Genomic DNA, 13,444 nt, shown 5'->3' on the forward strand with positions numbered 1-13,444 from the left:
AAGTTATGACATCCACCAGAATACCGATTTTGTCATATCTCTGAGATAAGATAAAATATGGAGATAAGACAATGTTCAGAATACCGCCCCAGGGTCCTATTTCATTAAAAAAGTTGCTATGATAGCAACTCTTGCTGGCATGTTCAATTCAATTGGAAGAGCCAATCAGGAAGCAGTATTTTCACTGTTGCCATGGTAGTTGACATTCCAGCAAGAGTTGCCATCATAGCAAGTGTTTATGAAATGGGAGCCTGGGCATGAAATAGTGTCAGAAATTCTCTTCTGTGCTTACTGGAGAGTCTTTAGGAATTAAAACATATCCTAAAAGAAAATATTCTCTAAATAGGATCAATACTCATGTATAAGCGACATTACTTTGACCAATTGATGTGATTTCTTTTGTTTACAAAGAGACATTGTTCATATTCCTAAATGAAGAATTATGACTTATGAAATATTATTAGAATCGCTGGGTCCATTTTCATAAAGACTTGTTATAATAAGAAATTCAGAGTTTTATAGCAAGTATACTATCAGCCAATTAAATCAAATGATTTCAGTAGTTTTAGACTGTTATAACAAATTAGTTATTATAACATGTCTCATGAAATGGGTCTCGGGGGCCTTGGTTAAGTCAAATCAGTGAATGAGTTAAGGCGACTGCACACCTTACGATTGGTCTGCGACCCGATTTCAGAATGAAATGTAGTAGAATTCGATGCTAATATTGAGACTTGGAATATCTTAGTGTTTACTGTTTTAAGTCATCGTACGAATACATGTGTTCAAATCTGTGACTGTGCCATCATCCTTCTTAGAATAAAAGTGAATTTAATATCTAGTCGTAATGACGTCATAGCAGTTGTACGATTCCCTACGATTTGAAACTAATTTGGCCTTTACTCTAAAATAAAGGCTTGAATTCTTTCAAAATAGTTATATTAGTATTCTTTCAAATAATTTTAACCTCAAATAAAATGATATGTTCCATGCACTTTTTCAGAAAATGAGCAAAATGAATTTGTTCCAAAATCAGATCATGAACAGTCGTAAGGTGTATGGTGGCCATTATGTATTGCCGCGATTCATTTCCAACCTTTTGTCAAGCATTTCTTGCCATTCCTCTCTTACCATTTCCTTACTGAATTGACAGTATCCCATGTGAGTATATAATGTCGTGTCAGAGTGAGAATCTGGTTCACAGTCTTGTAAGAATAGAATTCCAATCCAAATTCCACCCAAAGGTTTTATTTGTACATAACACAACTAATATTGTATTTGTTTCAGTGCTTTGAATGAAAAAATAGTTTTGTTTGTTTTTATATGCTTACAAATTTACAGCAAAATATATCTATTCCCTCAATCAACCATGATCAGTTATTTTACCCAAGGTAGTATGTTTTCCTTCTATATTCTTTTTTCGAATTTTATATTAAAGGGGCTCAATAAGCCCCCCCCCCCCCCCAGGGGCTACATAGTGTTAAAGAGGACTGAGCTCCTAGGACCTTTAGCACACCAAGAATCTAAGAATCTCAGGCTTACGTCATAGGTCCCATGTGTGTTGATATAGCGTTTGATCCTTTCCTAACACAATGAACTGTGAATGATTGTCAAAGAATATGATAGTTTCCTTTTTGAACCTTTATTTAAAAAAAAAACCATTATAAACATTGTTTTTGTGGCAAATATTGTGGTTTGAAGTTGGAGAGAGTAGCGTAAAGGTATTTATGATTCCAGTGGGTATATATTATCAGACTAGAAGATTAAACTGTGGCAGCCTGAGTAAGGATCCATAGACTATATGATTAGTTCAGGTAATACTGTTCAAAGTGAATATGGTATGTCATTGGATTTCACTGCCTATATCTTTTCGAAAGATGGCGCTATTTTATTGTCCATTTATTTCTAAATTAACTTGCTTACTCTGAGAAGAACAAGAGATTTTTAATTTTATGAGAGGCAAATACAAAGAACGGAATCAATTCTTTTGTAGCCAGGTGATGGGATCAAGTTCAATCATGTTATACTCTACAATGATTGTTAAGAGATCCCTTGTATTTAGATATGTAAACTTTGTCAAGTACTTTATAAAGTCGCTGCTGTTTCGAAAGAGAATTTCATTTCCAAGGAAAAAAAAGACAGTGGATATATGATTTTGTGTGTGCTGCATATTGCATTTACATAATGCCTTTATTTAGATTATAAAAAGCTAGAATCAGTATTTTAATGCTTCAGATACTAAAAATTATTATATTTTTATTATAGAATATTTTGTATGTCCATGTCCTTCTTTTAATGATCCATTTTAGTGCATAATAATTTGATACAACACTTTATTGTTCTTATCAAATCTATCTATTTTGTGGATTACTAGATAGAGTAGAACATAACAAAATATTTTCTTCAATATTGTACTTTGATTTTGACCAGTACTTCCAATATCTTATCCATTTTTTTCATTAACAATTCCAATTTGTTAAGATTGTATTCTTTTAACTTGTTAATAGTGCAAAGCAAAACATTGGGGAGGAAGTTTTGTTGGGGAAATATCTGTTGAGAATGTCACTAAAATAAGGTTACATGATTAAAAGGGATTTTACATGTAATTGGAACATTTTTATCTTTCACTTTTTAAATTTGTCCCAGGAGATTCCATTTTTTTTCTTTTTTCTACTTCCTATCCTCTTTCTCCTCCTCTTCCTTCTTCTTATCCCCCCCCCCCCCACATCTTCCTCCTCCTCTAACCCCCTTCTGTCTCTTATCCGCTTTCTCCTCAGTCTTCTTCTCCTTCACCTTCCCCTCCTCATCCTCTAACCCCCTTCTTTTTCTGTCCCTTATCCCCTTTCTCTTCTCCTTGTTCTCCCTTACATTTTCTCTTTTTTTGTTCCCCTCCTTTAACCCCTTCTGTCTGTTATCCTTTTTTCCTCCCTACCTTATCCTTCTCTAACCCCCTTCTTTTTCTGTCTCTTATCATCTTTCTCCTCTTACTTCTTCTCCTTCCCCTCTTCCTCTATAATCCCCTTCAGTCTCTTATCCCCTTTTTCCAATTGTATCTTTTCTTATAATTCTCCTCTAACCCCCTCTTCTGTTTCTTATCCCCTTTTTCCTCTTCTTTCTTTTCTTCTTCTCCTTCTCCCCTCTTCCTCCTCCTCTAACCCCCTTCTGTCTCTTTTCCCTTTCTCCTCTTCTCATTGTCCTCCTCCCACTGCTTCCTACTCTAACCCCCTTCTTCTAGTCTGTCTCTTATCATATATATTTTTCTTTCACTACTTCTTCACCTCCCTTTCTCTTGTCCAACACCATCTACCTATTTCGTAATTTAAACAAACCACTTCCAGGAAAGCTTGGGGCATATTTCTGATTAATTCCAATCTTTGTCACGTTCGTGTTTTAATCACCTATTCTCCAATTAGAATACAATAATCTGAGCTATTATACAGGCAAGTGAGAAAATTACAAATATATTAATACACAAAAGAAGTGATGAACTGAGTTATACAAAATAAAAACAACCATGTCTATTGCAGTTTAGAACTAAGTAACCTCTGTTTTCTCTATTTCGTTTTTACAAAAATATAGACAATTAAATGATTGAAAGAAAGTGAAATCGTGGAAAGTGCACGAGGTGAGTGGAATTTGATTACATTGTAATTATGTACACCATTCAACATAAATCATTACCTTCAAAATCAATAATTAACAAAATATCTTATAATACATTGTAAGCAATTATTTAAAGTTCATGTTCACGTTATAAATCTTTGTTTTATTTTTATCTATAATGTAAATTACAATACACTATCTTGACACTATGTTGCCGAAAATGTACTTAGGCGTGTAAGATACATGATGTATATGAATTTATCTTTTTGACATTAAAGAAAGTTACCTATAATGTACATGAAAAGCTGCGTATGTAGCAAATCTTATTTTGAATTTTGTGTGAATACAAGTATACTGCCCTCATAGTTCATTCAGAAAATATTGATACATTCAACGGTCCAGGCTGGAAATGTTTATATCAATAGATTGAAAGTGCTGAAATATTTACATCTCAATCAATAGAGTAAAAATGCTGAAAATTTGATCAAAATTGGATAACAAATAACAAAGTAATGAATTTTAGATATTTGCATTATTCCGGTGAAACAGATCTAGTCTTGTCTTTATGAATATTCATTAGGTGGGCTCCTGATGTCACATCCTCACTTGTTCTTTTGTATTTTGTTATAGGAAATTAGGTTTATTCAAAATTTTCTACCAAGAGCTAAAACAATTGGATTGACAAATAATTAAGTGCATTAGTTATTTATTTCATCATGATGGAGACACATCAATCACACATGTATAAAAAGAAATGAAACATTAATGATTTCATGTAATAACATAAGAAAAGGCAAAGTAAGATGTGACATCATCAGCCCACCTAATGAATATGCATAACGATATGCATATAACTGTTCTTACAAAATATTGATAAACTTTAAAATTCAATAACTTCGTTATGTGTTATCCGATTTTGATGAAATTTTCAACATTTTGCTCTGTGAATTTTACTCTATTTATTTAGATAAAATATTTTCAGCCCGGACCACCCCTTTAACGGCACGACTCCAAACCGATTGGCAGTGGGTCAATGGAAATCGGTTTCGTTGGTATGACTAAAGCAAACAAACCATCTCCCTCATAACATGCTCTTTGCTCTGAAGATTGGACACAGTGATTTTAGTCATACCTAGCTCCCACTGTCAAGATTCGCGCTACGATTCAAACGGCGTACTTAAACGTGGAGTAATTGTAGTGATCTTTTCAGGTCGTATCGTATCACATCAGTCGTGGCGATCGTATTGATCGTAGAAAATTTTGAATGGTTCATTTTTTTTCGCGATCAGCTACGAAGTCAATCGTGGATTTCAATAACATAACGGATCGCAGAACAGAAGGAACGGTGCATCACGTAAACAAATTTACAACCGTGGAATTGTTCAAGAGAATACAATCCACAATGCTCGCATGGTAATAGAATGGGAAATCTAGCTAAGGTTTTTTTTTATTACGCTGCTCGTGGTGCAAACTCTGATACGTTTGCCATCATTGTATTATATCAAACTCATCCCATCATAAACCTTCGATGGGCCTATATTATAGTACAAATGAAAGAAAATGTTTTTTGATCCTTTTCAATGAAATAATAGCTTGTATTATTGACAAATGCTCTTTTTTATTTGAATTTGCATTCCCTTTGCGGGAATACCAAAAACCGGGAGAGAATCAGTTAACTTTTAAGACTATGGAGGATTTTCCTCAAACCTTTACTAATATTTATTCTTTTTTTCTGCTATTTAGTTTTAGAATAAACATTTTTGTCAGGGTGAACTTCCCCTTTGAGTTTAACAATGAAATATAAATGTTACAGATTTGAATAACGGACACGTTCTCATTGAATGATATCGAACTCAAAATATTGTACCCCGAACATGATGAAAAGCATAATAATTTCGGCGTAGTTTCAACAAAATGACACGATCAAATTCCAATGTATTTACGTTATATTTCCCATTAGCTGCAGGCATGATCAATTCCTATACCTGCAAATCAATTATTCCTATCGGAATTCAATTACCCCCTCATGGGGTAATCATTGTGAACTATGAATATCATTCACTTTCGCCAATCATGAATTAATCACGTGTTCAATTCATATCACTGATCCCCGTTTGGATCATTACTCATTTATTGTAGATTGTTTTATAAGCAATTCCCCATTATCATAATGGGACGTGTATCAAAGTAATTACCAAAATAACATGAACATGTATGTGAAATCACCTTGACAGACAAATTTTAAAATACCAAATCACAGAGGACTGGGCCGGTATATAGCAGACACATCGTATAATAACGAGTATGGATGAGAACGAGTTTATGTTGATGTGATAACCGTGTATAATCATGATAGAAACGAAGTGGGTTTTAAGCTACGTCACCAACATCAATGGTCACAATATTCAGGAGCTATCAAAATGCATCATGGTCAACGCTGGATACATCCTGGGGGTGGGGATGTATGCTGATAGAACAAGCGTCATACATGCTTTTGGGAGATACGTCAATTGTCTTGATATACATGGACATGCATGCAGCCTCCAAACAGTAAACTACAATGCATATATGTTGACCACAATCACTACTCAATTCAGTAATAATTCATTATTCCACTAGGGGGTATAAGACATCTCATCACCGTCTGTGCGAGAAAGGTATCTCCCACAGCGAGGTTGGTGTACATCAGGGATGCACGTTACCATACCAACCACTAGCTTAGGCTCTAACATCCCTTCCCATCCTTCTTAAAAGATGAATCCTAGATCTGAAGTTGCTTTATAAAGCATATTTAACACTGGTGCATATAACCTAACTCATATTTTCAACAACTGAATGATAAATTGACTCGTTTTCTGAACGACTGAATGTCGGATTTGTGCAAGCGATGCATACAGGCATAAATATTGTGTTATCTTTCTCCATCCATGATCCATTCGGTACGAGTACAATTTTGCTCTTTGGTACCGGACGTTCATAGCAAGCTAATAACAAACTTTGATGGGAGAAATTTCCTACTTCTAGCACAATACAACCCTACTTTCTCAGCATAGAGCACATCAATTATATCCAATCTTGCCGTTCTATTTAAAACTCGTAATTTCTCTTTAAGGATTTATGGAGGCGTTGGGTGTCTTATTACAATAATGACTCATGATATGACACTGAATAGGCTCTAATGAATATACGCAGGATCGATGGATAATGGGTGACTTAAAAGCATATTCCCCGTTTCTTCGCATAATTTCTCTGCTAATTTTGAGTTCATTGTGCCTATGCGCACAAAGCCCTGTGAAGATATCGCATCAGATGATTCAAAATGGCGTCGGTAATGCTTCAGGTCATGAGGATCCTTATTGTTTGACTCGATTACATCTGCTGGGTGATAGGATGAGTAGGATAACATCGCAGGAAATCTGGGTTTAAAATAATAATATAAAAGAAGAGGTGAAAATTAGTTTACAAATATTATTTATACAAGAATTCAACATTATTACGCGGCTATGCAGGGGAGGGTGAAGCGAATGGGATGGGCTTCACACTTCTTTCAATAAACGTGGTCAAAAATCATGAAAATCACCATCTGGTTGTTGTTGATGTTGTTGTTGTTGTTGTTTTGGAGACAACGGTTGTGATGGAGGTGGTGATGGTGCTGATGATGATGATGACGATGATGATGTTAATGATGATGATATGAGGATGGTGATGATGATGATGACGATGATGATGCTGCTGTTGCTGCTGATGATGATGAGGATGACGATGATGATATGATATGCTATGATGCTGGTGGTGATGCTGTATATTCCTGATGGAATAGGTAGTGATATTTGTTTTGGTATAGTGATAAGGATAGTGATGACAACGGCGATTATGGTGGCTGGTGGTCCACAGAGGTGAAAGAATGATTCGAAGCCTATGCAATGAACAGCTCGCAATTCAACAAACCACGGTCAATTTCCAATGCTAATAAAGTAATTACAATAGGCCTTTTCGTTTACGGGAGTCCCCACAAAATTAGATTTTTCAACCAATATTTACCACCGCTATTTTGGGCTAATTTGCATCGTAATCAGAACTATTTAATATCCATGGTGACGGCCTAATAGTGGTCAATATTCACACTATTTGTCAACCTTCTCGTAGGACGGATCTAGTGGGTTTGGTAAACTTCACCTAGCCTCTGTTTAAATAAGTCTTTTAGCATTACAGGAATGACATTTGCACACAAAGCGATGCTCACGGTAATCAAGATCATGGACCCCACATGCCGTGCCGTGCATGGTACAATGTATATCAGATTGGCAGTCTATTTATTGAATAATCGTGATTTAAATTTCGACCTCTCAACTCATTTAATCGTTTGCTTCTGTTAGATAATTGAGACAATTATTGATGTATAATAGTTTTCATCGTAGAGAAAATGCTAGCATACAAGGTAAACTAAGAATAAGATGTAGGCCTAATTTGGGAAGCGTTTCATCAACATTTTTGTCAAGATGTCAGATCTAACAATTTTCCTTGATGTTGATGGGCTAAGAAGCAGTGTTTCATTGGTAACTGTCGGATAAAATGGGACTTGGCGGATAAAACTCCTTTCATGAAACGCTCCCCTGATTTCATTTGTCTGGAAATAGCCTCGTCCGACCAAAGAATGCGGAAGGCTACATCTCAAATAGGATGTAGACTTTACGATCATAGTATATACATATAACTAGACCTGCGGTATTTCTTTGATGGGGTGTTCGTGGGTGGAAACAAAGAAACTGGAACATTGGAGGAGCGTAATACAAAAAATAAGACAAAACGGACAGAAGTTATTCGAGAGAGTGACGAGATGTGAAGCGAGAGAACGAGAGAGAGGGTACACTGTAAAAACTGTGGTGTTGAAACTGACACCAATTGGTGTTAATAGAGGACCACACCCTGAGGTGTTAAAATAACACCCTAGAGATTGAACATAACACCAAAGAGTGAAAATGTAACAACCATAGGTGTTGTAATAACACCTATAGGTGTAAAACTAACACCACCGATTTAACACCGGTGTGAAATAACTGGTGTGGCCCTCTATGTACACCGGTTAACACCACAGTTTTTGCTGTGTATAGTGGCGAAATGATTACAAAAATGTGGGGCAAAATACTACGGGGGATTTATTTATTAAAGTCTCGAATAGCAAAAAATATATATATTTTAAAAAGAAAATCTAACTTCTGTGAGGGATTTCAACATAATAACCAGAAAATGATTTGACATTGTACATTTTACCTTCAATATCCCATCTTTTTCTTCTTCATTTTTTTCTCTCTTTCTAAGTCGTTGATCTTTGGAGTGGGTCAACGATCCCAAGCCTATACAAAATACGCGCAACCAATCCTTTTCTTTAGGAAGAAATATGAATAAGCTATGGAAATGATCCTATCAACGCAACCACAAATATACCAGCGTGATATACCGCTGCCATATCAAAACATAATAAAACAGCTGCCATAATCCTGCACTCGGTGCCGATATAGAAATTGATATGATTCAGAAAATAGCTTGTGGAAGGGTGTCGTACTTTGCTTCAATATTTCAGGGCATTTTTGTTCGCGACAAGAAATCAAATCAGTGTAAGAGTACTGGGAGACTTTTACGTGTTGGCCTAGACAGGTTGAAGTCAGTCGACCCGTTTGACATGTGAACAGAATGGCATTATGAACAATCACATATAATTCGTAAACTAAGATGTAAAATGCAGAGCCTGCATGGATGTTAACAAGTTGAGCTTTTGTATGCTTTCCAGTTTCCATTGAAAAATATCACTCAATGATTTGCACAATGAATTTGTGTGGTATGTTTAATTTTCTTATCGCAGCGGATCTTCAGATTCCTTCTAAAGTTTGAATATGGTAAAAATTGGAAGCACAGGCGCATAAATAGGGGAGGGGGGGGGGCTTGTGTGCCAAAGACTCCCCACGAGTTTTCAAAGAAAGGAGAAAGAGCATGAAGAGAGAAATGGTAAAATGCGATATTATTTTTGTAAACTATGCTAAAATCTATCATAAAATCAGATTTTGGTTATTGAAATATAAGCACATGCTGCTTTTCAAAGGTCCTGGCTCATCTATGTGTGTATGTTTTTTATTTTTTTTTGGGGGGTGAAATGTTTGCTCGCTTGCTTCGCTCGCAACCTTTTAGAAATCTTGCCCAATACTCCATATCTGACCCCATCGAAATTCTTTGTCTTATTACTCCACTGATCGGAAGATGTTGACGATCAAAATGTTACATGCTTCTCTTGGCCTTTGTCCCGGTGGCCAGGTTCTGATCATGTTTTCTTGTATTAAAGAAAAATCCACAGTTCATTTTTGATGTGACCAAATTGAAGACAATATCGCCTCAACTATCATACTATGTGTTTGAGAAGCCGGTTGAAACCGCCAGCCAGGGTACGCTTACTGAATACTTCAGATTAATTATTAACCAGACGGATGAGATAGGTAAATATGAAAATGAATTCTTTATTTGTTTAAAATCGTTCAAAATGCCATCTCAATTACAACCCACAATGAAACGTGTTTCCATACAATCTACATACATGTATATGAATCACTGGCGGATCAAGGGGGGGGGGGGAGACACAACCAGCCCGTGCCCTCCTTTTGAGAGCCATAATCAAATTGTGTAATGTAAATATACCGTTATTACGCAAGTGTGCTCCCCTCCCTCTTGAAAGTGAGGACCTTTGTTTTCTTGCTTGTCAAACTTTTCGCGCAAGAAATGACCTTAAATTTTAGGTGAAAACCTTTTTTGGGGGGAGAAGGCATACTTTTTCGCGGACGAAATGATCCTAGATTTGATGTGAAAACCAATATTTAATCAAAGTTAGGGAGGTGTTTTATAAGCTCAAGTTCTTAACACATTACCAAGATTAATGTTATTCAATAAACGTTCATGTGTAAACAAGGAGTTAGACCAAAAGAGTCCCGTTTCAGACTGGGAAGAAGCATATAGTAAAACGTTAGATCAAAGGTCAAAACAAAATAAATCAATTGGATTGTGATAATTTATGAGTCATGTCACCCATCAAAGGTGATTATGAAACATGGCAAATACGTATGGAATGCACATCTATCCATGTAAATTGCACGTAGCCATTGACACACCATAAGTCTGTATACTCAGGCCTATATAGAACTCAATTATTAATACCAATGTCCAAATAATTGTTGAATGATTGACTTTTTTATTGTACAGTCAGATGTTTTGAACAATTTTCATTTCAAAGTTGCCCTCTTTAGGGCCCATGTCAAATCCTTGTTATTTTTATCTTATTTTATGATCAACCTGTTTTTGATTGTCCGATTTTGGGACGTCAGTTCAAAGTTAATTGCCCTCTTAGGGGTGATATTTTGGGGGCTTCGCTTTTGATTGCGTTGTTATTTGAGTCCCCTTATTTTTGATACCCTACGCCCATGCACCCCTGGTGATACGATATACAGGTACCACAGAAGCTATATGCTATCTCTCAAATTTTGAATTCTTACACTTACAGTAACTTCAACAATCGTACTGCAGCATCAACTTTGCAAAGGCATATATTCAACCATACACAGTCAGATCAGAAACTCGTATACCCAAAAAGGATTGATTAATTATTGATAAATATCAGGGTCCCCATTCAATAAACCTCAACTCTTTGGTAATCCGTCATTGTCACTAAATTTTTTCGACAGGAAATTTGCACAATGTCCTTTGTAAACAAAGAGAAGCACCGAGAATTTTCAAGAAAACAATGAATGCATGAATATGTATACATCATAGAAAATATTTTGAACAAGCATGCATAATAGATGTTACCGTTGCTGGTTTCCCATAGTTGTGGTTGATCTATTGGATCAATCATAACTCTTTGTAAGACAGGGACCATAGTGTACTTCAAGGTACACACTTCCCCCACACCAGCTAGGTCAAAATACGAGAGCACCAGAGTTATGTTACAAAATACCATCCCCGAACATTCGTGTTGTTTTGAACATCACATCCCTTAATTGGCTTAGAGAACGAAAATCCTTCACGTCTGACGATATTTCTTGCCCCCCACAAAATCTGTCACATTTTGACTCCTATCCTAACCTTTCGATATGAACACATAATCTTTTCTCTCAGATATCGAGGCCTAAACATTTGTAACTCATATTGAAAATAATCATATTTCTGAAAGTGGCGCAATGAGCAAAAAATAGTTTGAGGGGGATTGAAATGGCGTATCGCCTTAAAGTCATAAAAGAAGCAAGCGAGCAACAACAAAAAAATCGAAATTTTTCTCACAAAAATCAAATTTGCTATAGATTTCGACATAATATCCAGAAATGATACCATTTTACCATTTATTCTTTTTCTTTCTTTCTCTTTTTTTGTATTTTTTTTGGGGGGGCAAGAGCCTCCCCAAGCTCCCCCCCCCCCATCTGTACTTCACTGATTTCTGATCTGAATATAAAGAGGCAGGAATTCGCCCTTTCATAGAGTAACAGCAAAAAACCTGGACAACTGAATTGCATCACTCGTCATATACCACGTATACTGTAAATACGACCTTCCCAAATGAAAACAACACCGTCTGTCTCTACATCATTTTCCAAAAACCGTAAGGAGCAAAGGACAAGCCCTCTGGAGGACAAGTTGGCACAAACAGAGTTACATTGTAGGAGAATGCCATTTTAGTTTTGAATGTGCATATAACATGTTACTATTCAGTAGGGGGTGGTGAAGACTTTATTTTGTATGCAAACATTGAATTGATACAGAATATAGATACAGACCTGTGTAACCCCACTTCCTGATTGAAGGTGTAATATGTTTAAGAATATAACATAACCAAGGAATATCAAGAATCAGAATGTTAATTAGTTGCCTAAATTTAAGGTACACCAGTAGGTTTGTGCATGCTTGCCATTTTTGGTAGTGGTAGTCGGACAGTATGATCATTAATTCATTATTACTATAAATATTATTATTATTTGTTGTAGTAGTAGTAGTAGTAGCAGCAGTAGTAGTGGTAGTATTAGCATTAGTAGTAGTAGTAGTAGTAGTAGTAGTAGTAGTAGTAGTAGTAGTAGTAGTAGTAGTAGTAGTAGTGGGCCTAGAAGTTTCCCTAGTAGAAGAATACGTAGTAATAGTAGTAGTAGTAGTAGCACTTAGTAATTTTGACACATATTATACAGTAATAAACAAACTAATGCTTTGTTTTTGTTTGCTAACCTTCATTTTTCATCTGTCTTAATAAGTTGTAAGTATTGTAATTTTACCTTGATTGTGCCTTTATTAATTAATAAAACATACAAATAAAACATACATATATATATATACTTTGTTGACAAGAATGACATAAAAAGCAGGTACAGGGTTTCAAAACGTCATTGCCATTTGCATGAAATATCTTTTAAGAATGCGAGATAATTTCAATTAAAAAAATTACTTTGATTTCATAAACAAAAATATTTACACTAACCTCGTAATGTCAAATAAAGTGGACATTCATGCTGAAAAGGACACCCTCAAAGCAAACAGCAGCAGCAGCAGCGTCTTATCATCAGCATCTCATCTGCAATCTCACCGATGGGGATGACGGTCACCATGGCAACAGTGGAGGTGGCATCATCTATGCATCGTCATGATCTCGTATCATCTGGAGCACCGAGTAGAGGGAATGAACTCGACCACATGCTGTGCGTCGATGATGGCGGACAGGGGATGATGACGTATGGCCCAGCAAAGCCATCTCATGGAAAATGCAGATTCTTCATTTATCAAACTCGTACATGAAATAGGGACCGAAGTACAGTGTATAAGACTT

General features: G+C 35.9%; 1 long non-coding RNA gene across 1 annotated transcript; it reads right to left on the reverse strand.

Moving 5' to 3' along the window:
* Positions 1-5,372: 5,372 nt before the first annotated feature.
* On the reverse strand, positions 5,373-13,425 carry LOC121428470. The gene is made up of 2 exons (XR_005971796.1): positions 13,100-13,425; positions 5,373-7,019 (listed from the first exon to the last, which is right to left on the reverse strand). It is a non-coding gene; the product is annotated as an uncharacterized LOC121428470 (long non-coding RNA).
* Positions 13,426-13,444: the final 19 nt, after the last annotated feature.

This window comes from Lytechinus variegatus, chromosome 15 (genome assembly GCF_018143015.1).
Source record: "Lytechinus variegatus isolate NC3 chromosome 15, Lvar_3.0, whole genome shotgun sequence".
NCBI lineage: Eukaryota > Metazoa > Echinodermata > Echinoidea > Temnopleuroida > Toxopneustidae > Lytechinus > Lytechinus variegatus.